The sequence below is a fragment of the Ixodes scapularis genome, unplaced genomic scaffold (assembly GCF_016920785.2).
Source record: "Ixodes scapularis isolate PalLabHiFi unplaced genomic scaffold, ASM1692078v2 PGA_scaffold0__279_contigs__length_252992795, whole genome shotgun sequence".
Taxonomy (NCBI): Eukaryota; Metazoa; Arthropoda; class Arachnida; order Ixodida; family Ixodidae; genus Ixodes; species Ixodes scapularis.
In genome coordinates, this window is record NW_024609835.1 from 191,767,659 (window position 1) to 191,795,339 (window position 27,681).

Consider the following 27,681-nt stretch of genomic DNA (forward strand, 5'->3'; position numbering starts at 1 on the left):
TGGTGACGGGAACCTCTGGTTGGAGCGCCCGATGCACTTCTTCTCGGAGAGCCTCGGCGATGGAAAGGGTTGACGGACGACTGGCGGTTGCCAGGAACCTTCGCAGTTCTTCCCGGACGACCTCCCGGATAATTTCCCAGATGTCCGGCGTACCCGGAGTGCTTTCGCCGTTAAGCAGCTTGAGTGCAGCGACGCCTGGATGCCGGTGGTAGTGGGAAGCGCGCGCCTGAAGCGCGCGCTCGATGTTGGTCGCCTCCGTGACGAACGCTTCGACGGTGGTCGGCGGGTTGCGGACGAGGCCTCCGAAGATGTCGTCCTTCACGCCACGAATCAGAATGCGCAGTTTCTTTCCCTCTGTGGCCTAAGCGTCGGCGCGGGAGCTCAGGCGAAGCACGTCTTCCCCGAAGCTCGTGATGCTTTCGTTGGGGCCCTGGGTCCTGGATTGCAGCAGGTCTTCGGCCCTCTCCCTTTGGTGTTGATTGGCGAATGTTCGGGTGAGCTCGTTATTGCAAGGGTGCCACGAGGTCAACGAAGCTTCATGGTTTTCGAACCAGCGCCTTGCAGTTGCTTCAACCGAGAAATAGAGGTTCTGCAGGCGTTGTTCGTCACTCCATTCATTGTGGCGAGCCATGCGTTTGTACTGGTTGATCCAGTCTTCGACGTCTTCGTAGATCTCGCCGAGGAAGGGAGCAGGTGTCCGCGGAGCGACGGGCAGGACGACGACTGGCGGGGTGTTCATGGTCGGGGCCTTGTTCATTCGTTGCTCGGGCAAGAGACCAAGTTCGGGGGACTGACCTCTAGTACGACGGCTCCTTCGAGCTTCGGCGTCTTTGACAAAGGGTGGCCTTCCCGGGCTGAGCACGTCACTTGGCCGGGATGTCTTCGGCGGGGTACGCTTAAGGGACATAGAATGCGCTACCCCGCACCTCCACCAAAATGTCACGGATGAAAAGTTACGAGGCTGCGAAGAACTGAGCAAACTGAACGTTTAATGGGGCGAACTTGTGCCCAAAAATAAAAGGAGAAAGAAAGATAACAACAGAGCGTCGCGGCCGTCGAAGGCAGTGAAGAAGCACGATCGAACGCTGAGGGGAAACTGACTCTCTTTTTATACGGACCCCATGAGAGAAAAAAATAACAAAAGACTGTTTCGAATTATGTACCTCTCAATGGGAAACACGGGAGTTATGTAATTGTAGGCTTAGAGTGTTGGAAGGGTTACAATACTGGCATCGAAGCCTGCGGGCTGCCTGAAAAAAGTACAGATGCTTGCTCTTCTACGGTGTAGAGCGCAATTTTGGCTCACTCCTTTGTTTTAAGCACCTTTAAGGCTCCAAATATTTAACATCCTCACTACTGAATGCAGATTTACGGCTCCATTATTAAAGAACATTGCTTGTGGTGGGTCCACGCTCTTGTGGTTTTGGTTCTCCATCAGTCAGTTCCAGCAATATTAGCAATAAAGATAAATAATGCTCAAAATTTAAGATATACTTTATATCTAACATTATAAATAACTTGTACTTTGTAAGGCTAATATTTTTATTCTGTTATTCTAGCCGTCCTCACCAGGTACTGCGCAGGTATTTTAAGTTCAAAATTGATTAGAAACGTGGCTTAGGTTTATATCGAGGTGGATCAATTTGGAAGAGTGTGAGAAGGAAAGTAAAGCGAAGTGCAATTCTGAACAGTTTTTTACGTAAAAAGTATATCTTGTATTGAGAGCCAAAATATTATTGTCTTTTTTTTATTTCTGGGCATTCTACTTTTATCTGTGAGGGAATAAAATACATAGTCAAGACGCAGATTGCAGATTGTCCAGTCAGTGTTGTGGAAGCCGAGGGTGAAAGACGAGGCAGAGGGCACGTGACAGGCGGTCGGCAAAGAGGTCAGGAGCTGGCGCGAGACAGTGCGGCTGAGCGAGGCTGGTAGCTTGACAAGAACGTCAGAGCCAAGCCTGGACCATGGCGAACCCTGGGGCGGTCCACCAGCGAGGTCTGGAGAAAAATCGGTGGAAATGGCGAGCCCGGGTCATATGACCTGGGTTATGACGATCCCGGAGTGGTTCCGCAGCGAGACTCGGGCATTGATAACCCGGGACAGCCAGCCTACGCAGCGCTGGCGTGGGAAAGGCGATCCGCATGCCTGAAAACGGACTCCAACTGTAAGCTCTGATCGACGGGCGACAACAAAGGTCGGCTGGCCTGGACTGCCGGCTCTCGACGACGGACAACCAGGAGGTACAGTAAACCCATTCTCTCTCTTCTCGTTGCTGTATGTCACTCCCTGGGTGACGGGCGGAGCGCATACCTATCGGGCGACGATTACTAGTAGAGGGATCTTTACAAAAAAACCCACATTAAAATGTTTCTTTTCAATGTGCAGTTCTGAACAGTTTTTTTTACGTAAAAAGTATATCTTGCATTGACAGCTAAATTAATTATTGTTTTTTTTTCCTCTGGGCATTCTACTTTTATTAGTGCGGGACTACAATACATAGTCAAGACGTAGACTCCAGATTGTCCAGTCAGTGTTTATTTTTTAAGAAGTACGTATTTATTATTATTTTAGCTTTTTATACACACGAAGAAAGAAGCCTTTTTTACACATAAAATATATTAGCAAATTTTCGTTTCTATAAATTCAGTGGAATGGCAAATGTTGTTTTGACGGAGCAGAGAAAAACACCAATTTTAGTTTCTAAACCGGTGGTGCCTGAAACTTTTACACCGGCTCAATTGAATGAAACCACAAGGCCTCTCGATCCGTCGTCTTCATTTAGGCTCAAAATTTAATTCCCGCGAAATTAATTTGAGTGTGCATTCTGAAACGCCGCATATATTAGGTGGGAATTTGGCATACATTCTATTAACTGTTCAATTTAGGAATTCGACTAGGTAAATTTTTGATTTCATATGAGAACAGAAAGCATACTAACCAAACAATCAAATTAGGATGAAAACGTTGACTTGGAAGAGAACTGAATCTTCCAGATAGATATTTCAATGTCAGCGCTTGATATCTTCTTTATATGTTCGCATTCGTTTACATCGTTTATATAGGTTTCTGTTTTTTTGTTTCTTTTTTTTTCGCTATTTTTTGAGGCGGTGCGATAAATTGCGTTTGCTTTGACATTAGTGCTTTCACCATTGGAACCTGGGAGAAAGTTTGCCTTGTGCGCGCATACGTACAGGCGACATTATTTTTATTTATTTTAACAGGTTTTATTGCTTCTCGGTGAAAACTGTGTCGCACTTTTCCACTGAGTCACATTTTATTAATGTGACATTTGAAAAAAAAACAAAAAAAAACACGTCATTGCATTGATGACTAAGGCGAATGGAAAAGTATACGTCTATTGTTGTGAGCGCTCATATATTCGTGAATTCGAAATTTGAAGCAATGATGCTATGTGGGTGGTAATTGGATGTAAGGTATTCGCACTTTTCAGGGAGTATTTGTATGATAAGTGAGACCGTTTACAAAACCCCAATTATATTTAAAAAAAAAACGAAAAGTCACTTTTGAGCTATGGGGTGTGAATTTGCACGAAACCCATATGACCCAATAATAGACCTCCGTGTGTATTTTTGTGATATTATACTTCTCGTGTCAACGCAGTGTCCTTCAGTTCACCGCGAATAAAACTTTCGAGATTTTTTGACATAAAAACATTATATAAAAGCGAAGGCTTTTATATATTTAGAAATTAGGATAACTTGGTCATCTGTAACGACTCAATTAGACCAGAAATGATATTCAATACATGCAGTAACACTCACTTTCTAATTTTTTTCGCTGGCGCACATCCACCGACTTGGTCAGCCTTTCAAAAATATTACTCACAACAAACAGGTGCTACAGTAAAGCAATACAATCCGCGAAATCTGAAACATTAAAATTAAAAAACAAACAAAAAACACTTCGAAAACAAACAAAAAACACCTTGTCGCTTAACGAATGCCAATATCACGCAGGCAGAACATTACAATAAACAGAAGAAGAATTCGGTTTTCCGACGCCAGATGCCGCTCCGCCCATTTGTTTAATTACAAATGTATACCCATCAAAATTAATAAAAAGAATCTATACCTTCAGTCTGGTACTCAAAGTATTGATCCGGCTCCATTAGACAAGAAACAACTTTAAATTCAAAGATTCACTGCAGAGCTATAAATTCCTGGGTGGTTACATTCGAAACTGGCCAAGCGCTGGTTGACCAGTAATGTTCGCCATCGTAAGTACTTAACTTTTTTTTTTAAAGCAGAGATACACATTAAATAATTACATGTGTATACTGAATAACGGGCACAAGTTCTTTTTTCGGTCTATACTTACACCAACTTCAGTAAATTATAAGACCGAATAAGCTATGCTTTGAGAAGACCTCTCGGAAATAAGAATATTGCTTGAAGAGGTGATATGTAATTATTTTGCATAATTTGCTTTATTTTAGTCACCCTAGCCCTAGCAAAATATTAATTGCACATGCAATTAATATTCTGCTTTTAAAAGCACGTTGTTATGCGAACGACGTAGCATCAGGAGCTTGGCAAGAGCCCTCAAACAGCAGAGATCTTTGTAAAGCAAGCCCTAGTTATAAAGGTGAAAATATAGTCATGAAGCTCGCAACAAAAAGTGCTTGGCGATTTTCGTGCCTAAACTGTGATTACTACAATAAGGCTGGCAACCACAACGTCATATTCCTTTTTTTTTGTACTTTCCTTCTTCCTTCACATGCAAAGACAAGAAAGTGTATGCTGAATTATGGTGACACGAGTCGAGATAGAGTAAGTTTTCTTTGGCAGAAAGCACGCTGAAACTGCTGCTTCTGTTTGTTGCACCCCAAGCTCGATTCGGCCACAATGTGCAATACACTGCATTGCTGCGGCCACCACCGTAACACACGATTTAACTGGAGCCCCAACGGCATAGAGTTATATAGTAAACGTAAAGAGAGGACACAGGAGCCGATTCGCGGCCTAGATAGTGCGTTTAATACCCTCCGCTACGTGGCGCTTTTCTGCAATTTAATTAAAATTAATCAAAACTTTTTTTGTGAAAAGTATTTATTTTTTGAATGGCAAGGCTTTAAAATTGTTTAAAGTACTTAAAACAACTAAATAGTTTAAATCAAATACGTCACAAAAACCACGTGATGAATGGCGCCTGCTATGACCTGCCTGTCTGCACGCCGTCGCCTCTGCATCATTCTGTATGGCCTCTGCTCGTCCCTGCGTCGTTCGTCTGTGCCGTGCGTGCCGTCCATGTGTGCTTTCTGCTGCATCATGTTCGGTTGACTTTTCATCAATCAAGGTGACTCATGACCGCCCGCGTGCTCGCATGCTCGGCGTGAATTCGTGAAGCTGATCGGTTCGAGCTTCTCGCGCTGTTGTTTCTGCCGGGCTGTCTGGCTGCACATCAATGTGTGTGCATGTTGATTTTCGATGAGATTGTTTAAAAAAAAAGAATTTAACTTACGATCCTGCACACGACATTGTCCATGGGTTTACAGACGACGGTGTTGAACGAACCTCTAACATTGCAGATAGAGCCTTGGTTGTTATGCTATCTGAAATTTTCAGGAGGTGCGTTTAGCCCCTTGCATACACTGTTGTGCAAACTCCAACAACGTCTTCTGTTTAACGCAGTCTCCTCATTTCTCTCATTCGGGAGCTTAAGACTGTTCGCTTCACAGAAAAGGCCGTGGTCTGTGGTTAGGGGGCTTCGAACGTAGGCTTGGTGTGTGTGGTGATAAGCCATTTTTTGAAGTTGACAACGAACACGTTTATTTTCTTTTTGATGTTCCGCACCTTCCCAAAATAACCAAGAGAAATCTCCAAGCCCACAAACTTTGCATTGGAAATGAGGTCATTAAGTGGTCTTCTGTTGTTTAACTTTATTTTTCTATTCATGAGATGAGCTTGCAATTGGCTCCGAAACTTACCGAGATACACATTTTTTTAAGAACCTTTCTGTAACATGGAAGAAAATTGTGCCCACAGGTACTGAGTGCCCCACTCTTTCTTGCAATCATATCCCATGTTTATGCCAAGGAACTTCCTGAGGCAGCCATGGCTACAGCCTATTCCTGTGATAGGATGTGCATACTTTTTGATTGTCTAAATAGCTGAAAAATTCAAGAAGAAAGGGCAGAAGTTGCGTCATGCCCTTCTGAAGGGAGAATCTGAAATACTTGATTTTCTCCACCAGTAACTCGGATGGATTTCAGCATGGCAGTTCCAAAGTAGGAGGCAGCCCTAAGCCATCATTGGGTGGCAAGCTACTATAAAAAGTTCCCTCATGCTCTGGGATGAGCTTTCAAGCAGCCATGACTTTAAAGGGATACTACAACAAAATTTCGGTGCTCATTTTTTGGTCTATATGTGTTCAAAAGAGCAGTATCACCTGGAACATACCAATATCTTGTTAAAAAGTCTCGAAAAGGAATTTTAAAACGAATTAAACGATTAGCACAGAGCACCTGGTGGATGTCGCTAACGCCTCGTTTGTAATGCTCGTCTAGGAACCTTGACGGCTGGTGACAGAGGTTGTCTCGTCTCCGGCCACGACGAGAGAAGGGGGGAAGGAGGAACTCCCCTCTTCCCGAGAATCCCTTTTGTGTGTCGCAGAAGTCGCTATTATCCCTCTAGAAGATTATAGAAGATTAACCCGTCACTCAAAATTCGTTCAAAAGCTGCCGCTTCGGTGGCTGGAACGACTAGGCCATCCTCTCGACGTCAGCCTCGCCGTAGCTTTGCTCGTCTTGAGACGACCTACGTCACGATTGCGTTGGATGTCACGTGCTCTAAGCTGGGCCTTCTCCGAGCGCTTGCCAGAGTGGGCCGTTTATAACAAAAAATACAGCCACCAGGATCAAAATACAAACGTGCGATTGTCATTTACGGATATTGTGGATCATATTCAACCTATTTTTGAGCACGACGGGAATATTTCAAACTTCGTTGAAGTATCCCTTTAAGTTCTTACTTACACGACGCCTGCAGCAAGACACACTTGAGAACGTTTTTGGAGCTATATACGACAAATGCTGGGCTGCAACAGAAACCCAAATGTGCATCAGTTCACCTCAGGACTAAAACACCTCTGGATAAAAAAACTGTTCAAACTGTCGGACATGAAAACGTAGAGGATGACAAGGATGGACCTCCTAAAGGAGTTGCAAATATCTTCGCACAATGAAAGTTTAATTTCAGACATTGTGGAATGTCTTCCAATTGATAACTTCCGGCCACTAGAGGATATTTCTGAGCTGGCATCAGACATCAGGTCTAACATAATTGATGACTCGTCCACTTTTTTATTACGTTTGGGGCTATTTGATCAAGCTTTTGCTTGAACAGACAACTTACATCTGTGGCTGTTCTCAGCTGCTATCGGATGAGTCTAATAACTTGACCAGGCCTCACCAGTACTGTCTTGTTCCTAAAGCATACCACGTGCCTGGAAAATTCTTCGGGAACTTAGTAGTACCACCACAGGCTGCCTTTCATTTCATTCAGCAACTAGAAAATCACTTCCTTCCTATAATAGAGAGTGTGACACATGTTCCGGGAGTGTGTGTCGCCTTGTAGAGCACACTTTGAGGTCTGGGTGGTTTTAGCCTTTGCCCAGAGGAGTTCCACAAAAGGTTTTTAAAATAGTTTTGCAGAATACGCTTGTGTTGACATGTTTGATTTCTTAACCAGAATTTAAATAAATTTCGGTTGCACTCTTCAGTGGCTAGTAAGAACGAGACAGGTTTAACTGTTAATAGTGTATTAACACAGACGGTTGCCAAACCAAAAAAAAGGGCTTATTAAGTGGGCGGTGCAGCTTGCTCTCCAAATATCTGTTTCCCCTTTTTCCAGCGAATGTGTATCATGGCTTTCTAACAAAAATATTTGTCCACTTTCTACAAAATTTGGACAGAAAATAGTGTATAGAGGCTCAAAATATTTGAAAGAAAATTTATCCACTTTTGTATCCACTGTCCATAGATTTTTAGCCGCTTTTTTCTGAAGCCATATTTCTTTTTTGAACAATTTTGGGGAATGTTTTGGGACGTTGAATCTTGTCAGATTTCGAATAGAGTTCTCATTGATTGGTAATAGCTCGCCCGCAGTGAGTTTGAGGCTATGCAAATTTGTGTTTTTTTATATTTGCCGGAAATTGGGAATTTGTGCTATCCGGCGTGTGCTTCGCACTCTTATTATACTCTTATGACTGGTAATAATAGGGATGTCTTATTTATTTTTGCACTTACTTCCCGTACCCGAGTCGTTGTGAAAGTGAATGTATCATACAGCATGTTCTTTGTGGAAAGGTTTTGTTAACTTGGTTCCGCTAAGAATCTATTGCGAAGTTTACGATATGCCGAAGTCCTTCATATTCATTTTTTTTTTTTGAGTATCGATCTCTTTCGTATAAAACATACAAAGCTTCTGAAGTAAATCATGTATACAAGATTGTGGTCCAACAAAATGTGTTCGAATCACTTACTGTTGTTGACCCCAAAATGCTCCATCAGTCAGGAGTGAATGCGGCGATCGTGTAACTTCAATGCTTTACAATAGAAAAAGAACAAGAAATGTATATACTTCTGCTTTGTGAAGTAAGCTGAAATATTGTTTAACAGATTTTGCACGGACTCGATCGTAAAAAAATAAAGGAAAAGTGCGTCCGTATTAAAGAAAAACAAAAAACAAAAACAAAAAAAACAGCGGCTTCGGGAGTTAAGGAGCTCTTGAGAGTTGAGCGAGGCGAGGAGTAAAGAGATAGAGAAGGGTACCGGAGAACCGGAGCAGAAACGCCCAAACCGAAACCGAAACTAATTTGACCGGAAACGGAATCAGATTATACTTAATACCGCCCGCTAGGAGCGCTACCTGTCACTGGTCTATCTGGCCGCTGGGGCCTATGGCAGTGTCCGCTCTTTACCTTGTGTATATTACTCTATGCCAACGGAAACAAAACAAGAGCATCAATATTTGTAGGACATGCCCCTCGTTGCTCCGCCAGCAGCAACATCCCGGAAAAACATACACACAGAAGAGGGCTCGACCGCTATCTTAGAAAATGGAGGCCACTAAGCAAGCTGTCATGCTAGACCCAGTAGACGAAAGAGAGTAGAAGCGGTTCCTAAACAAAGTAAAAGGAGTCCTAACCGAACAAGGGCAATCGTTAATTGACATGAAGGTTTCGCGACAGGAACCGCATCAGTTCTATTTGGCAGATGAATCCGATGAACCAGCGACAGCCGGAAGCCAAAATTGCAATTTGAGGCCTTTTTTTTTGTGTGTGTGTTTTTGTTGCGTTCCTTTTTTGGTTCTTATTTAAAGGTCCTCAATGTGTTCAGGCGAGGTGAGAGAATGAGGTCTGCTCCTTCGATCAGGACGACGTGAACGGTGCCAAACCCGAAATTAGGTTTCCCCATTCCTTTTCTTTATTTCGTTTCAACTTTTCTTAAGTGTTCGTGTTCTATTAGTTCTTGTCATCCGCGACTCCACAGTCTTTGCACAGGTTCGTGTTATTTTGTCACTATTGGAGCCGATTCTTTTTTTACACTCACGTGAAAGATTTTTTTTTTGCCTTGATAACTGTTTTTTTTTTTACAAGCTGCTTGATTGGCCTTTCTGTGCGTATAGTGTATCCTCTCGTCAGAAACATTTGTCCTCACTTCACCGCCGTTACCGTTTCTATTGTGTTTGCGTCTGATAGGAAGTCTTTGTATGTTATCACATTATTAAGTGTACGAAAAAGAACTCGTGTTTTGTTTTGTTTTCTTCAGTCTGTCAGTACATTCGGAAGCCAGGTTGAATTGTCTTATTTTTTTATTATTATAGACGAAAGAAAAGTTAACATTTCAATTCACTAGTGTTGACACTTAAAATAGGAGGCTCGAAAACGCAAATAGCCTGCTAATAGCAGGCTATTAACGCCACTTCTGGCAGCCATGAGAGAGTGATAGTAATACTTCCGAGTCTCCTATATTTAATTTGTGATTGGGTAAGTTCGCGACGAGCACTGGGACATATCTAGAGCTAGGCTCTAGAAATGTCAAGTGTCATGCTTAGCAGTTACAGATCCGTACCGGTAAGAACAAAATGCCACAAGTAAACTCTTCATAGAAGTGAGACGACGCTGACGCCGCCGAGCCGCTGAGGGCCGCTAAGCTTTGCTAGTCACAGGACGGCGGCGACGGTGCTCGCCTACTTTGATGTGCTGCCAGCAGATGGCGCAACGAGAGAAGCTAGAGGTTGCGGGAGGCGTCGGCTTGGCCAAACCTCTCCGTACGATGATAGGTGTCAACCAGATTGTTACGGCATGTTGAAATGCAAGGTAACACGAAGGTTTTGGGAAACAAACCTTGAATTCCAAAGCAAGCGAGTGAAAGCAGTAGAAAATGTATATTACAGACTCGGGTCGTGGTGAAAGACGCATAGTAAAACTTTCAGGGAGATAGTCTGCTTTTCCGACTCGGCTCCTCCTGCAGTGAACACCGGCGCGTTTCTTCGGCCTTCGGGGGACGCAGGTGTTCATTGTCGATGCCTTCCCGTTCAGGAAGCAGTTCCACAAGTTTAGGGCCTGTAGGTTTTAAGTCATTAGCAGACATATGAAGCAGGTAGCTTAAATATAATATTCGTAAAGATGCGCCACGGTACCTTCTTCATATTTGTAATTTCTTTAAGGAGCAAGTCCTCGACAATCTCGATCATCAAGTCATCAGGAAGGCGTGTCCACTGATCTTCATTGCAGTAGCCTGGTTTACGAATCGGGAGCCCGTCGGTGTCGCCACCGGCGGCCATTGCTTGACACCAGCCAATAGACGCAAGGCTATGGGAGAAACGTAAAATAGTAACAATATTGAAGCATGTACACTGTGCTCGGAGGCGAGTATTATATAGTATGCTTTGATCCTTATTTCGGGTGTTTGGCGATCGATTCGGTATTTGTCAAACGTTCGAACGCCGATTAAAACAATCAAACGTACCGAAGCACCTATGGCTGAGCTGGCAAGCTTGCTCTTGTAGTGGAGTAAATACAAAAAACTTGCCGTCATTGAGACCGTCTTCGGAGAAGTCCAGAATTTAATGAATGACAAAGAAGTTCTATCTCGACAGCGGCTTTCCGGAAGTTCGCGAAATCCGTGTAGCAAAGCCTTCGAGCTTGCCGTCTGCTAAATCCAACTCAACGAAACCGCCACCGACTCCGCGGTAACTCTAGGTAGCTTTAACCTCAATGAGCTGCACTACACTGTTAAAAAAAAACGTAAAATTACAGGGAGCGCCAACGGGACCAGAGCCGCTCGCGAGCCGTCGTTGCCGTTTTCCCGTAAACCCCTCCACCGCACCCGAACGAACAGACATAGTCGGCGCGCTGCGGCAGTCAATGCAGCCCTTTTATTCGGAGAGGCGGAAGATCACGTGAACTTCTTTCCCGCGCTCCCGTGGGACGCTCTCCGCGTGAAGGCACCCCTGGCGCATGCGCAGTGAGCGAGACCAGGCAGATCCCGCGCAATTCGGCGACTTTGCGGACGTGTTTTGGTTCGCCGCACTCAAACCTGGAGATTTCACGGTAAGTGCATTACATCCCCTTCCTTGAAATGTTTGATGAATACCTATCGCACCACTGTTTTCTTAGATGAGTCGCGCAGTTGTCTGGATTTACTATTATGCATCGCTCGCCACAAGCGTGTGCAGACGGTGTGCGCCTCGCGCTAGAGGTGCGTAGCGTTTAGGGTAACGGGGTCTTTGCCTTGTTGCTTTCGAGTGTTACTCTAGCATTATCATGAGACGTAGTGTGTTGGTGTTCTACGTTTTTCTTGCTCCCTTCTTAGTTAAATATTATTCGGCTACGTGAAACGCTCTTGGTTTAGCGCTCCGCTGGAAAGGCAGAGGTCCCTGGTCCGGTACAAGGACCATGCACGCCGATTTTTTCGGTAGCTGCTTGTTCGACATAACGTGCTATTCAGGTGCGATTTGTTTCGAAACATGCAAAGCGACACAGTGCAATGAGGTTTCAAGTGCTCACAATGGTATACTACATACCTTTGACCGAAATGCCAAAATTCCTTTTTTTTTTGGTTCGTTTGTGCCGAGCCGACATTTAGCTTCCGTGCACTCTCATATTGTTACGGTAGACTTGTGTGAATTTAGGAAACTTTAAATTGATCATTTCGACCTTCGTGTCTAATACTGCCAGTACTCAAATGCTTTGCAGTACGCCTCTAAGTCCGCGGTCTTTTTTTTTTTTTTTTTGAGTTCGTTGAGTTTAGTTTTCTCCATTCTTTGGTGCGCTACTGTGTAGCGACGGCGCCGGACTCTACGTAATGAGTCATGACTGAAACACATTTGCGAAAAGCGGCCAAATTGTATGAAGAAATCGCAAACGAAAATCAGACAGCAACTCCTATTGCCTTTTTTTCTTTTTTTTCTTTCGGCGGGGAAACCCGGAGGGGGACGGAGCGATGTCGCAACGTTACTTCGGGAGTTCCGTCCGTTCCGTCCCTCTCCGGGTTTTCTACGCTATGGCGCAGCCGCGGCAGCCGCCGAGGCTGGTTGAGTGTTTCCGCGGTTTTTGATCAGCTTTGTACGAAGACTGATTTTCGCCCATCTTTGTCGTGTTACGTGTATGTGGTGAACGGAGCACTGCGAAGACTGAAAATTATGTGGGCTGTTCGCTGTGTTGTGGCATTCGGGCAAAGCAAGATCGCGGTGAGTTTGCTCGTGTACAGTCGGCGGTAAAAGTTTGCGGGGCGCGGGAGCGTCAGCCGAAATGACTGGTTGCGCCTTCTGCGGCGCGCGGCCGCTCTCAAGATTCACGCTTCGAGAATGTGCTTCCTTTCGTGCTCGAAGCCATGACTTTTTCGCTCGCTTCTGCCCGACGTGCACGAGATAACCGGGGACCGGCGCAAGGTGCCGCTATGACAGCCATCACGCCGCGCGTCTGCCTCAGCCACCGTGGTAGGTGACGAAACTCGCGCATGCTACAGATAACATTTCGCGGCACCTTGCGCCAGTCCCAGTTATATATCGTGCGTGTCGAACGGAAGCGAGCGAAAAAAGCATGACCGCGAACAAGGAAGGAAGCGCGTGCGCATAGCGTGAGTCTTGGAGCAGCAACGTGCCGTGAGAAGGCGCAGCCAGCCTTTTCGGCAGGCGCCCCCGTGCCCCGCAAACTTTTGCTCCCGACTGTACGTCGGCCGATGCTCGTGTCGGTGCACATCTCAATCTCAACTAAACATTGAGCGCCGATTGTGGCTGACTCCATGCATGTAAGAACGAATTAATCTAACAGGAACTTCGTGAATAAGAACGAGGCAAGCGTGTGGCTGTAGAAGGATGTCGTGACCGGTGACATACGTACACTGGTTTCCGCACGTTGCTTCTGTTTACTTTATCTGTTGTAATAGCAGTCTTTGTACCGGTGCGTGAAGGCCTCGGTTGCTTCGAAAACCAAAGCTGATACAGCCAGTCTCTTTTTATCCAATGATTCTGTCAAGTCCTAATCACGGCGTCATATATATATATATATATATCCCAAGAGTGCACGTTTGGTGTTGTTTGCGTTAATTTTACTGCGGAGGACGTTGCCTTTTGCGCGGGATCAGTCTTCTCGTGCAACTTGTCTTCCAAATTTGCGGGCAACAATTTTTGCACCCTCCGATTTCCGTTCTATATTCGGTTTCTTTTCTTGCAAATGTGTTTCAGCCTTAACATTTTGCCGCGGCGCAGCTCTGTTCAGAGAAGAAACGGTCTCAGCACAGCAGGGTGCACGAAGCGCGTCGTGTGTTTAGAAAAAAAAGAAAATGAAATCGGGCAAGAAATGATTTGGTAACTGCACCGTAATAAGTGGCTGCCAGCAGTGGAAAAAAAAGAGATGTGTTGCTTTATAGTTGGAGTTAAGTCATATGTCTTATTGTAGTATTTGAGGTAGAAAGGAGAACAAACTAGATGCCTGGGCCGGCTTGCGAGAGGCAGCGTCTCGGTTGAGACTGCTCAAAGGAAGCGCTGCCAAGGCTCGGGCCCGCGAGCGTCTGAGACTCGGCTTAAGATCGAGCGCTATAGCCTTGACAGCGCTTTCTTTGAGCAGTCTCACCCGAGACTCTGCTTCATGCAAGCCGGCCCACATATCTAGAAAACCAATTTTCTGCCCCAAAAGGTGGTAAAAAAATGTGTCACATTACTGTGCAATTGCGGGGCGTTAGCGTGGAACATTTTCGCGGTAGACTGCAACGCAAACAAAAAATAAAAAGAAGCAAGAAAAAAAAAACAGTAAGTCAAGCGTGAAATGCTAGGGAAAGGAAGGTGGGAGTGGAGGAAGCAGATGGATAGCTGGCAAGGAGAGGAGGAACTTCCCTTTCCTTGCCAGGGTTGTTTACTTACTCCTTTCCATGTTCCTTTCCCTTGCCCTTGGCAGCAGTTTAAATCAAATAGCGCTGCGTCGTCCTGGCTTTCATTGCACTGCTCAAGCTATGAATGACAAGGCGCTATACCATTCCAGCCCATTTCTGTTCACCTGACCTCTCAAGCCAGATGCACAGAAACGAAAACCTAGCCGAACGTTTCAATGACAATTACTGCGGCCATTTATATCACTGCCAATGTTAGCATGCTAGACTGTAGCTCCTCATGGCTCAGGGGCAACCTAAAAGAACACGGAAACATAGTTTTGTATGTTAAGACTGGACGACAAGACGACACGCACGCTGCAGGTGTAGACAGGCAGGTGCAGGTATTCTATCTCTTTGGTGTAAATAGAAACATATTGCCTTCAGATTAACACAGAACATTGAGGATGGCTGTTTTTTTACTTCAGTTTAAACACAATGTTAGTTTTGAAACTTGATGAAAGCTCACGTTAAGTGCTTTATAATCCTTACCGTGTTCATTTCTAGATAGGTGGATGTTTATGCTGTGTGTCATTATCTCCACAAGCACAATTGATTTAATGTTCACTGACTTCAGTTGTGGCAGGAATAAAAAAAATTGGGGTCAAGGATTAATATCTTTGGATTAGGACTTCGCCATAATTGCTTCGAATATTGGCTAAAGTTTCAGGTATCTTTATAAAAATGCAAAGATCATGTGTTTAAGTACAAAATCGTGGAGAGAAATTTTTTTTTTTGCAGATCTTAGGACTTAAAGTAGACCTTCAATCCGAAAAAAAAGCCAAATTGTTCAGCTCTCATGTCGTCTTAGGATATTGCATTTCTCAGGGTCCCAACGAACATGTTCAATATTAAATCAACTTGAAATAAACCAAGCACTCCTTTTTGGTTATAGATGAGACATCACTGCAAAAGATGCCAGAAAAAGTTTACATCATTGGACTCGTTCTTCAAGCACACATTATATCATGAAACGTCATCAAGAGGTGTTCCATGCAGCGTCGTCGGCTGTAAGGCTGCATTCAAAAATTACAACTCGTTGCGAAGCCACATCACAAGGTGTCATTCTCCGCTTGCACCTCGTAATGCAACTAACTTCCAATCCTGCCGGACATGCAGTGTAAGTTCCTGCATTGAAGAGGTGAGCCCTGGAAAAGCTTTTATCGAGCACTTCAAAAAAACATCTCAGCGGCAACCCGCCAACTGTTGTAACTTGTCCAGTTGATGCGTGTGATAGCCAGCTTAAGACGTGGGGTTCACTCAAGACCCATCTTTCCAAATACCATGGGAATGGAAAAAAAAATCAGTGGTGACAGAGCCAGTAGAGCAGGATGAAATAGTGACGTCATGCTGTAGCAAGGATGACAATGGTCTGGAGAACATTAGGGAAAAACCAGACGTTGAGAGTGAAGTGCCTTCAGTCATTGAAGATGTGGATCCCACTCACTTAGATCAAGACTCTTTCCTTGAAAGCATAGCCCTTTTTACTTTGAAGCTTGAGTCAAAATATTTGATCCCGTCCTCAATCGTCCAGGATATAGTTGATGACGTGAAAAGACTTCATGGCATTTCACAGGAGCATCTTATGACTGATTTGAAAGCTCACCTAACCGATAAGATGTCAAGAGACCAAATGACTGAGGCAATTGACCACTCCTTTGGGAAGAGTCCTTTGTCTGTTGCATTTTCAAGTGATGGAGCTCTTCGCTCAAGCTACATGAGAAATGTTTACTACACTAACAAATTTTATCACAATAAACCAGTCGAAATCTCTCTTGGATTAGACTATTCCAACGAAATGCGACATTACAGCTATGTGCCCATAAAGGTGACACTTCATTCGCTGCTTTCTAACCCAGATGTACTGTGCAAACTCTCTTTCAACGCGCAGGGAGGCAGCGATGGTGTGTATCGGGAATTCACAGACGGCAAAGTTTTTCAAAGCCGGATATCATCCGATGGCAGTACTGTATCGGTAATCTTATACCAAGATGCTTTCGAAGTCGCCAATCCCCTTGGATCAGCCCGTGGAAAGTTTAAAATGTTAGCGGTATACTTCACGCTTGGAAACCTACCAGCTTACCTCAGAACCGTAGTTGACCCTCAACAGCTTGTTTTGCTTTGCCATGATAAAGACTTTAAACACTTTGGTTGTGGGAAGCTCTTCGAGCGACTCATCAGTGACCTCCAAAATCTTGAAGATGGCATCACAGTGAACGGTCACCGTTACGTTGTGCAGCTTGTTTTTATATGCGGTGACAACCTTGGAAGCCATAGCATTGGCGGCTTTGTGGAGAATTTCAGCAGGGCCTCTTACATATGCCGGTACTGTGTTACAACCATGTAATATTTTAGGAACAACAAGCCAGCAGAGCTTCGAACTGTTTCATCATACACTGAAGCAGTCAACCGTGCTAAGGACAGCCAAGAACAGGGCTTTATGGGAGTCAAACACGACTCTCCATTCAACAAGCTTTCAACATTTCATGTCTGTCTTCCTGGGCTCCCGCCATGTCTTGGGCATGATCTTTTTGACGGTGTTGTTGACTACGACGTTGCACTGATGATAAACTATTTCGTGAAAACACTGAAATGGTTCTCTTACCACCATCTTAATGCAACAATACAGTTCAAATTTAAGTACAACGCGTGTGACCGAAGGAACAAGCCAGCTCCAATGAACATAAGTGGTAAAAAGCTTGGAGGCCAGGCACTGCAAACCTACACTCTTTTGTTACTTCTACCAATAATGGTGGGAGACAAAGTTCAGGATGCAACTAACGAAATGTGGCGTCTCCTTTTGACTCTCCAACAGATTGTAGAACTCGTCATGGCAACTGCCATTTCAGACGACCAAGTGTCATATCTGGCACTCTTGATCAGTGATTACATCTGTGAGGGGGAAAGGTTGTTTCTGGCTGTTCCACTTCTTCCAAAGCATCATTATTTATTCCATTATCCTTATCTCATAAAACAGTTTGGACCACTCGTGAAAGTATGGTCTCTCCGATTCGAAAGTAAGCACAGCTACTTCAAACGTTGCATTAGAGCATCTGGCAACTTTATTAATGTTACAGTCACTTGCTCAGAAACACCAGCTCCTGCTGTCTTACTTGCAAAAGGAAGGCTTGTTTGGACCAGCTGCGGCGTTCAGTGACCTGGCTCCTGCATCTGAAATAGACAGCTTCGACAAAAACTTGTGGTGCTTCATTCAGAAAAACTTGCCCACTAGTCATGAAACCCTGATGACTGCTTCGTCAGTGACACTATGTGGCACTAGAGATGTAAAATTTCCGGAAATTTTGAAGGCCGGAAAAAAACGACGAAAAAAACAAGTTTTTTTCCGGAAATTTTGGAAAAATTCGAAAAATATTCTCAACAGCTATAATTCAGTAATGATTCGAAACATATCGACAGAGGTCAACAACCGCAAGATATTTCCGCCAGTTTTACGGTGAACTATTATATTATATCACCTTTTTTAACGTTTACGACAACTTTTGTCAATTTAGCTGAGCTTTGACTACTCATCTGGCAACAACCGATAGCACCTACGCAGTTCTTCGTTCCCGCCGGTGCCGTTCGCGCTCTCGACGGGCAGTCGGAGGAGCCATATCACTTTAGCTTTCCCAGCCCCTTAGTGAAAGTTCTGAGCATCTTACTCTGGTGTGGACACTTGCCGTGGACCGTGGAGCTGTCAAAACTGTGTGCTGTGCACCGTGGAGAGGTCAGCCAGGGCAGCTATAACGCTTTAGCTTGAACAGCGCCGTTTCCGAAACCTCGCGCGCATCGTTCTCGGGTAGGGACTTTCGCCGTGGATCCGTGAAAACTGTGCGCTGTTCGCTATGGTGAGGCCGCGCTCCAACGTTTGGAGGAACTTTGACGTGCTAAACAGTGGTAAGGGGCCAGCGGTGTGCAGATTTTGCTGTGCCAAATACGAATTTCCCAACGCAACTCGCTTGCGGCAGCACATCGAAAGGTGCTCGAAGTGCCCCCCGGACATTCGGTCTGCAGCATTGGACGACCCGACAAGATCAGAGCCTGGGGCATGTCGGTCCAGGAGCCCATCTGTGGAAGTTTTACGGTCAGAGCGTGCACCTGTGGAAAATGAAAGCACAAGCTCTCAAAATGAGGCCGACAGGTATGTCAAGCAGCGAACTTCTATAGAAGCGTTCGTTGACAGAATGACGCAAGGGTGTCAAAGCAAGCTTGATGAGGCGCTGGCTGGAGCGATATATGCCAGTGGAACGCCTTTATCAGTTACGGAAAACAGATACTGGCGAGAAGCGTTCAAGCTCCTCAGGCCCGCATTCGTGCCGCCTTCCAGGCATTCTTTAGGTGGACGACTCTTGGAGGCCGAGTATGCCCGAGTGATGACGCAGGTGGAAGAGAAAGTCAACGCCGCTCTGTGCCCCTTAGCAAAAAGAGGCCGTACTTCAAACGAAGTTGAAATATATTTAGTACGAATATTTATTTTGTATTTATTCTGTATTATTTTGGCCGCATTCGAAATACGCGCGTAATGTATTCAAAATACATTATAAATATGAATAAAAAAATACTTTAGATATACCAAAAATATTATCCCTTCACACTCAAGATGCCATTTGTGCATTAAAAACCGGTTACACAATTTTTTTTTATTTTCGATTTTGTCAGCAAATGGTGTCCCTGTGGTATTTGATGGCACTACTAAATACATCTCACAAAGCTACATTAGAAACGAACACAAACACAAACACCATGACACACTGAACAGCTCATTCACAGCCCCGTTGACTGCTCTAGAGCCTTATATAGCCTACATATTGAAGGTAATCATTTTTTCGGTGACCACCTCTGCGCTTATTAAGGTTCCAAGTATTCGATCTTCTCCACGGAAGTCTGTCAAAAGGGAAACAGTGTTTTGATGTTTGTGGACGATATCTTTTAGTAAAAGGCATTGCTACAACTAATAACAATGCGGCGCAGTCCTTAAAACAATATCCACACAAACGGCTCATAAAATACATGTTATTGCTTCTCTGCGTAGCACCACTCAGGACGAAGCGAATCAAGGCAGTATCTTCACTTTAAAATACTGTAAACGACTTTATTTTCGTGAGGACATAATTCTCGCAAGGTTCGCGAATCGCCTACAATTCCGAAAAATAGGTCCCGTGAACAATTCCGGCAAAATTCAAAAACATTAAAATCTATATTGCGATCCCAGCGCGTCGCGAAAATTAGAATTTGCGAATTATTCCAAAACTCCAACTTTGACCTAAATCGCGAAATATTGAGCCCGCGAAAAATAAATATTTTACAGTAGTTGTTTTGCCTTTCCATTTTAGTAGTTGACTATTTAATATGGTAGTTAATGTCACTATATTAAAGTCACTATTCACATCACGTACAATGGTGAGTATACACGTTCAGTGAACTAACATTGTGCTAACAAAACCACGCCAAACGTATCTGCCCTTAGCGAAAACTAATACGTTTGAAATATACCACATCCTAATTTGAGTGTATTTGAAATACAATTCATAATTGTAAGTACACGAAAAATATACCGAAAATATAAACTTCTTTTTTTGTTACTTGGTACTAAAATATACTTCTAAAAATCATTTTAAAATACCTTTACTTAAACTACATTTGAAGTTCCCTTCATGCGTTTTGAAATATGTAAATACTAAATTAATAGGCACAAAATACCTTTCACATATATTTCTTGAAATATTTATTTAATTCGTGCAAAATATACTCCAACCCTAAAAAACGGAGCAATCAAGAATACGTACAGAATACTCTTAAAATACCTGAAAATCGTAAATACTGTTGTGTTATACTCTAAGTACCTTTTGACTGCAATACTTTGGTAGTTTGACTTAAACTACCAAAATATTTAAAAGCTCCCCTTCTGAAGTTCACTTCAAGCAGATATGGAGTACACTGAAGCGCCTAAATACATTTCATTAGTTTGGCAATTGAATTGCGCAGCATCGCACTGATAAATCAGCCCAGTTTATGTTATTGTTTCCTTTTTTTCTATCAAGAACACACCTGATCAGTTCCTTGCACACCAATCACAAACAGGGTTCGGAAACTACAACCACAACATTTGCTGATGATGGAAAGCTTCAGCAGGTGCTGTGAACAGATACGTTTGGCGTGGTTTTGTTAGCACAATGTTAGTTCACTGAACGTGTATACTCACCATTGTACGTGATGTGAATAGTGACTTTAATACAGTGACATTAACTACCATATTAAATAGTCAACTACTAAAAAGGAAAGGCAAAACAACTACTGTAAAATATTTATTTTTCGCGAGCTCAATATTTCGCGATTTAGGTCAAAGTTGGAGTTTTGGAATAATTCGCAAATTCAAATTTTCGCGACGCGCTGGGATCGCAATATAGATTTTAATGTTTTTACATTTTGCCGGAATTGTTCACGGGACCTATTTTTCGGAATTGTAGGCGATTCGCCAACTTTGCGAGAATTAGGTCCTCACGAAAATAAAGTCGTTTACAGTATTTTAAAGTGAAGAAACTGCCTTGATTCGCTTCGCCGTGAGTGGTGCTACGCGGAGAAGCAATAACATGTATTTTATGAGCCGTTTGTGTGGATATTGTTTTAGAGACTGTGCCGAATTGTTATTAGTTGTACCAATGCCTTTTAGTAAGAGATATCGTCCACGAACTTGAAAACACTGTTTCCCCCTTGACAGACTCCCGAGGAGAAGATCGAATACTTGTAACCTTAATAAGCGCAGAGGTGGTCACCGAAAAAATTATTACCTTCAATATGTAGGCTATATAAGGCTCTAGAGCAGTCAACGGGACTGTGAATGAGCTCTTCAGTGCGTCATGGTGTTTGTGTTTGTGTTCGTTTCTAATGTGGCTTTGTGAGATGTATTTAGTAGTGCCTTCAAATACCACAGGGACACCATTTGCTGACAAAATCGGAAATAAAAAAAAATTGTGTAACCGGTTTTTAATCGACAAATGGCATCTTGAGTGTGAAGGAATAATATTTTTGGTATATCTAAAATATTTTTTGATTCATATTTATAATGTATTTTGAATACATTACGCGCGTATTTCGAATGCGGCCAAAATGATACAGAATAAATACAAAATGAATATTCGTACTAAATATATTTCAACTTCGTTTGAAGTACGGCCTCTTTTTGCTAAGGGTGTTCACAGCACCTGCAGAAGCTTTCCAGCATCAGCAAATGTTGTGGTTGTAGTTCCCGAACCCCGTTTGTGATTGGTGTGCAAGGAACTGATCAGGTGTGCTCTTGATAGAAAAAAGGAAACAATCACATAAACTGGGCTGATTTATCAGTGCGATGCTCCGCAATTCAGTTGACAAACTAATCAAATGATGTATTTAGGCGCTTCAGCGTACTCCATATCTGCATGAAGTGAACTTCTAGAAGGGGAGCTTTTCAATATTTTGGTAGTTTAAGTCAAACTACCAAAGTATTGCAGTCAAAAGGTACTTAGAGTATAACACAACCGTATCTACGATTTTCAGGTATTTTAAGAGTATTCTGCACGTATTTTTTATTGTTCCATTTTTTTAGGGTTGGAATATATTTTGCATGAATAAAATACATATTTCGAGAAATATATGTGAAAGGTATTTTGTGCCTATTAATTTAGTATTTACATATTTCAAAACGCATGAAGGGAACTTCAAATGTAGTTTAAGTAAAGGTATTTTAAAATGATTTTTAGAAGTATATTTTAGTACTAAGTAAAAAAAAGAAGTTTATATTTTCGGTCTATTTCTCGTGTACTTACAATTATGAACTGTATTTCAAATACACTCAAATTAGAATGTGGTATATTTCAAACGTATTAGTTTTCGCGAAGGGGCGTCACTGTACTCCCGGACAGCTGGACCAATGTACGGGGCGAGAGCATCTTTAACTTTGTGTTGGCTACACCGAAGCCTAGTTTCTACAGCGCCGTGGAGACGGAAGATCACAGGCACACAGGAGACTACATCGCGGGAGAGATTGTGAAGGTTGTGGAGAAAATTGGAACCGACAAGGTTTTCGCTCTTGTTACCGACAATGCAAGCAACATGAAGGCCGCGTGGACAATCGTCAGTCTGCGCTACCCTAGCATCACTACTCTTGGATGCTGTGCTCATGGACTAAACTTGTTGCTGTCGGACACGCTCAAACTGGTGACATTGCAAGACGTTTGCAAGAGGTCCAAGACTGTAATCAAGTATGTCAGAAACTCTCACGTGGTTGCGGCTCACTTTGCTAAGAGGCAAGAAGACCCTTAGCGAAAACTAATACGTTTGAAATATACCACATCCTAATTTGAGTGTATTTGAAATACAATTCATAATTGTAAGTACACGAAAAATATACCGAAAATATAAACTTCTTTTTTTGTTACTTGGTACTAAAATATACTTCTAAAAATCATTTTAAAATACCTTTACTTAAACTACATTTGAAGTTCCCTTCATGCGTTTTGAAATATGTAAATACTAAATTAATAGGCACAAAATACCTTTCACATATATTTCTTGAAATATTTATTTAATTCGTGCAAAATATACTCCAACCCTAAAAAACGGAGCAATCAAGAATACGTACAGAATACTCTTAAAATACCTGAAAATCGTAAATACTGTTGTGTTATACTCTAAGTACCTTTTGACTGCAATACTTTGGTAGTTTGACTTAAACTACCAAAATATTTAAAAGCTCCCCTTCTGAAGTTCACTTCAAGCAGATATGGAGTACACTGAAGCGCCTAAATACATTTCATTAGTTTGGCAATTGAATTGCGCAGCATCGCACTGATAAATCAGCCCAGTTTATGTTATTGTTTCCTTTTTTTCTATCAAGAACACACCTGATCAGTTCCTTGCACACCAATCACAAACGGGGTTCGGAAACTACAACCACAACATTTGCTGATGATGGAAAGCTTCAGCAGGTGCTGTGAACAGATACGTTTGGCGTGGTTTTGTTAGCACAATGTTAGTTCACTGAACGTGTATACTCACCATTGTACGTGATGTGAATAGTGACTTTAATACAGTGACATTAACTACCATATTAAATAGTCAACTACTAAAAAGGAAAGGCAAAACAACTACTGTAAAATATTTATTTTTCGCGAGCTCAATATTTCGCGATTTAGGTCAAAGTTGGAGTTTTGGAATAATTCGCAAATTCAAATTTTCGCGACGCGCTGGGATCGCAATATAGATTTTAATGTTTTTACATTTTGCCGGAATTGTTCACGGGACCTATTTTTCGGAATTGTAGGCGATTCGCCAACTTTGCGAGAATTAGGTCCTCACGAAAATAAAGTCGTTTACAGTATTTTAAAGTGAAGAAACTGCCTTGATTCGCTTCGCCGTGAGTGGTGCTACGCGGAGAAGCAATAACATGTATTTTATGAGCCGTTTGTGTGGATATTGTTTTAGAGACTGTGCCGAATTGTTATTAGTTGTACCAATGCCTTTTAGTAAGAGATATCGTCCACGAACTTGAAAACACTGTTTCCCCCTTGACAGACTCCCGAGGAGAAGATCGAATACTTGTAACCTTAATAAGCGCAGAGGTGGTCACCGAAAAAATTATTACCTTCAATATGTAGGCTATATAAGGCTCTAGAGCAGTCAACGGGACTGTGAATGAGCTCTTCAGTGCGTCATGGTGTTTGTGTTTGTGTTCGTTTCTAATGTGGCTTTGTGAGATGTATTTAGTAGTGCCTTCAAATACCACAGGGACACCATTTGCTGACAAAATCGGAAATAAAAAAAAATTGTGTAACCGGTTTTTAATCGACAAATGGCATCTTGAGTGTGAAGGAATAATATTTTTGGTATATCTAAAATATTTTTTGATTCATATTTATAATGTATTTTGAATACATTACGCGCGTATTTCGAATGCGGCCAAAATGATACAGAATAAATACAAAATGAATATTCGTACTAAATATATTTCAACTTCGTTTGAAGTACGGCCTCTTTTTGCTAAGGGGAGTGCTATGCTGGAAACCAGACCACATTAAAACTACCAGCTGAAACTCGCTGGGCGGGCATTTTGATGTCACTAGAAGGCTTACTGAAGAACAAAGGAGCTTTACAGAAAACTGTGATCGCTGCGGAGCTTCAAGTGAGCAGGGAAATAAGATCAACGATATTAGATGAAGACTACTTTTGGCGAGATGTGCAAAGCACCTTCCACGTGTTGCAGCCAGTTGCCCGTGCTATTTCCGAGGCTGAGTCAGACACTGCTGTCCTCTCAGACGTCCATGAGATCCTGTTCAAAGTAACAAGACAAGTCGAAGAGGCCCTTCCAAACTCTGCCTTGACAACGGGCGAAAAGGAAAGGGTAGCAGAAATCCTGCGTGAGTGACGCAACTTTATTTGCCGTCCAGCACATGCTGCCGCAAATTTGCTCGACCCGAAGCTCAAAGGGCGGTGCTTAAGTGACGAAGAGGTATGCCACGCAATGGACAGCAGAAAGGATGTGTCTCGATGTGGGAAAAGTGTTGTCAAATCTCGCCGAATACCGGGTCCAGTCAGGTGCTTGGTCCAGGAAGGCATTGGAGGACTCGGCGAAGCATATTCCACCGTCCACGTGGTGGCAAGGGCTGTGTGCCTCTGAACCCCTGGCAGCAATTGCTTGTCGCCTTCTCCAAGTCCCGCCCTCCTCCGCTGCGTGCGAACGAAACTGGTCGAAGTTCAGCGGTGTCCACACCAAAAGTAGGAACCGACTCAAAGGACACAGAGTGCAGAAGTTGGTGTTTGTTCGCTCCAATCTCGAGCTCAAGCGCCCTGATCTGAAATACCACGACGCAGATGACTCAAGCGTGGAGTCAGAGTAGCCCTAACTAACACACTGCTTTGGAACATCCGTCTTAATTTACAAAAGATATCTAGTCAACGCGTGCATATCTACATCATCCAATGTTGGTTTTGAAGCTTGATCCTGTACTCTTTAATGCAGAACTAGTTGTACCCTTAGAAGGGAAAAGGGTCATGACAAAATACATCAATGTTGTTAAACTTCACTCCCCTTTCAATATGATTATTTAATGTGGCATTAAAACATGGCACTACCTTCATGATAGTACATAAATAAATTAATTTCTTCAATGGTTGACATATGCGACTATATTTCGCCACTCTGCTGTTATGTTATTTAAAGCTATGTTCATGCTGGTGCTGTAGTGGAGATCCGGCTGTAAATTAAGAGTCTCGTATATTAATTTATTGACCGAGAAAAACGCCATAGAGGACTTAGAAACACGGCTTCATCACATGCGTACACACTACCAACAAGCCTCGGACAGCACTGTCATTTCTCCTCCGTATAAGGCGTTCACACTGAACAGTAAAGCAACGGTCATTCGGGATGGTTGCTGCATAGTTTTTAGACAACGCAAACGGTGCAACGACGGGGCGAGGCGGCAGACAACCCGAGGTGATTGTGTTTCCTCACTTGCCCCGCCGTCGCGCTGTTTTGTTTTCTTAGGGGCTGAAAGATGTATTATGTTTAGTATAGCGTGATTAAGTTTCCGCCTGCTCTGCCGGCAAAACTCAATTCAGAGGAGCGTGATGGCCATTTTCCCTTTCGATGAGGTCAGCGATATCAATTATAACGTTCGTTGCAGAAATTTGCTTAATAGATTTGTTAATACTTCAAAAACTTGGGTTTCGGTTTTTTTCCCGAATACTATGTCAGGGAAAAAACCAGAAAAAACAGTTTTTTTCCAAAATTTCCGGTTTTTTTCCGAGCCCTCGCATCACTATGTGGCACACATTACAAGCCAGGTTCTTACATAGTGCTTGGTGGGGACCAGTACAACCTGCAGTTCGGCCAGCTTCTGCATATTGTGGTAGAGTCTGGCCATGAGGCAACTCCATTATTTTTTGTGAAAAAAGCAGCGTCTGCATTCCTCCCAAACTTCAGGCTCTACAAGTTGATGGAATTGGAAGTGGAAGAGCTACAGTTGTTGTCTTCCTCTCAGCTGATGGACATACATGCATATGTCCCGTACAGACTCCTCAACTGTCTTGTGATCAGGCTGCGGAGTTCACTATTGTTCGACGATTTTGAAGGTATGATACCAGTGATTTGTGTGGAAATTACCTCAAATTTAAAAACAGGGGACATCTTGCAACTCACTTTTTCAGTATACTGAAAAAGTGAGTTGCAAGATGTCCCCTGTCTGTTTTACAGACAGGGGACATCTGTTTTACAGACAATTGTCTGTTTTACAGACAATTGGAAAATGTAGGCCAAACAAAAAACCTCTAGGCAGGCTTTTCTAGTTTTTTTTAAATATATTATAGCATTCGTTGGAAGTTTTTACTAGGGTGCCTTCATGTGCGCGTCGCATAGGGTGATGCCAACTGCCTGTTTCCCTTTCCCACACCCTCGTCCACCGCCATTTTGTTCCTAATTGTTTCAACGTGCGCCGGAAAGTGGCCTTTGTTTCCATCGGTCCTCCCTTCGAGGGGGGAAATGCTAATCCTCATTCCGTGGGTTCCACAACGCTGCTTCGAACTTGTGAGATAAGGTACTTGTTTCCGGAAGGGTTATAAGCCCACGGATTATCGCCAAGGACCAAAATGGCTGCTGGTTTGTCGGTGAGTGGTATTACAAAGGGTGGCATCACCCTAGCAAAGCGCACATGAAGGCTCCCTAGTTTTTACAGCCGCAATGTCTAATAACTTTAATTTGCAGTAGTGGGGAGTAACATTTGGAAAAGTCGTGAAATTATCAGGGAATATCGTCAAAACGTTGGCCCCACCAGGGAAAATGACCAGTAAAAGTGGAATGGCAATGCGGAACAAAGCTAGATGGTTGCGCATGAGCAGAGCCATGCCGAATAATGTTTCTGAAATATGATCCTTTGACCCGCAAAGGCTCACGGGATTTTATCAAAATAGTCAATGGAAAAACTGGGAAAAGTCGGCGAATTTAAGACCACTAATTTTTTGTAGACCCCCTGTTAAATTGTAGCAATGCTTTACCAGCTAACTTGCACCCTTATTTTTTTTTTCTAAATTACAATTGTTTTGTAGCACATAACATAAACTTTGCATTTGTACGTTCACTGTTTTTCAGATGATAGTCAAGATCTGGAGCCTTGATAAAACGATAAAGAAACTAGCAGTGGTTGCCACATTCGACGCCTTAAAGAGAAAGGAGATAGAGTTTGGTATATGCTGCAATGGAGACATCAAGGTTTGTAAAATAATTTCAGAAGTTGAAATTATGTACTTAGCCATTCTTA

At 43.1% G+C, this 27,681-nt stretch overlaps 1 long non-coding RNA gene across 2 annotated transcripts; it reads left to right on the forward strand.

The window, feature by feature from the left end:
* Positions 1–11,525: 11,525 nt before the first annotated feature.
* On the forward strand, positions 11,526–27,544 carry LOC120841771. Of its 2 annotated transcripts, none has more exons than XR_005715813.1 (3): positions 11,526–11,577; positions 26,352–26,500; positions 27,513–27,544. It is a non-coding gene; the product is annotated as an uncharacterized LOC120841771 (long non-coding RNA). The 2 variants fall into 2 exon arrangements; XR_005715812.2 differs by lacking the exon at positions 11,526–11,577 and adding an exon at positions 12,638–12,716.
* Positions 27,545–27,681: the final 137 nt, after the last annotated feature.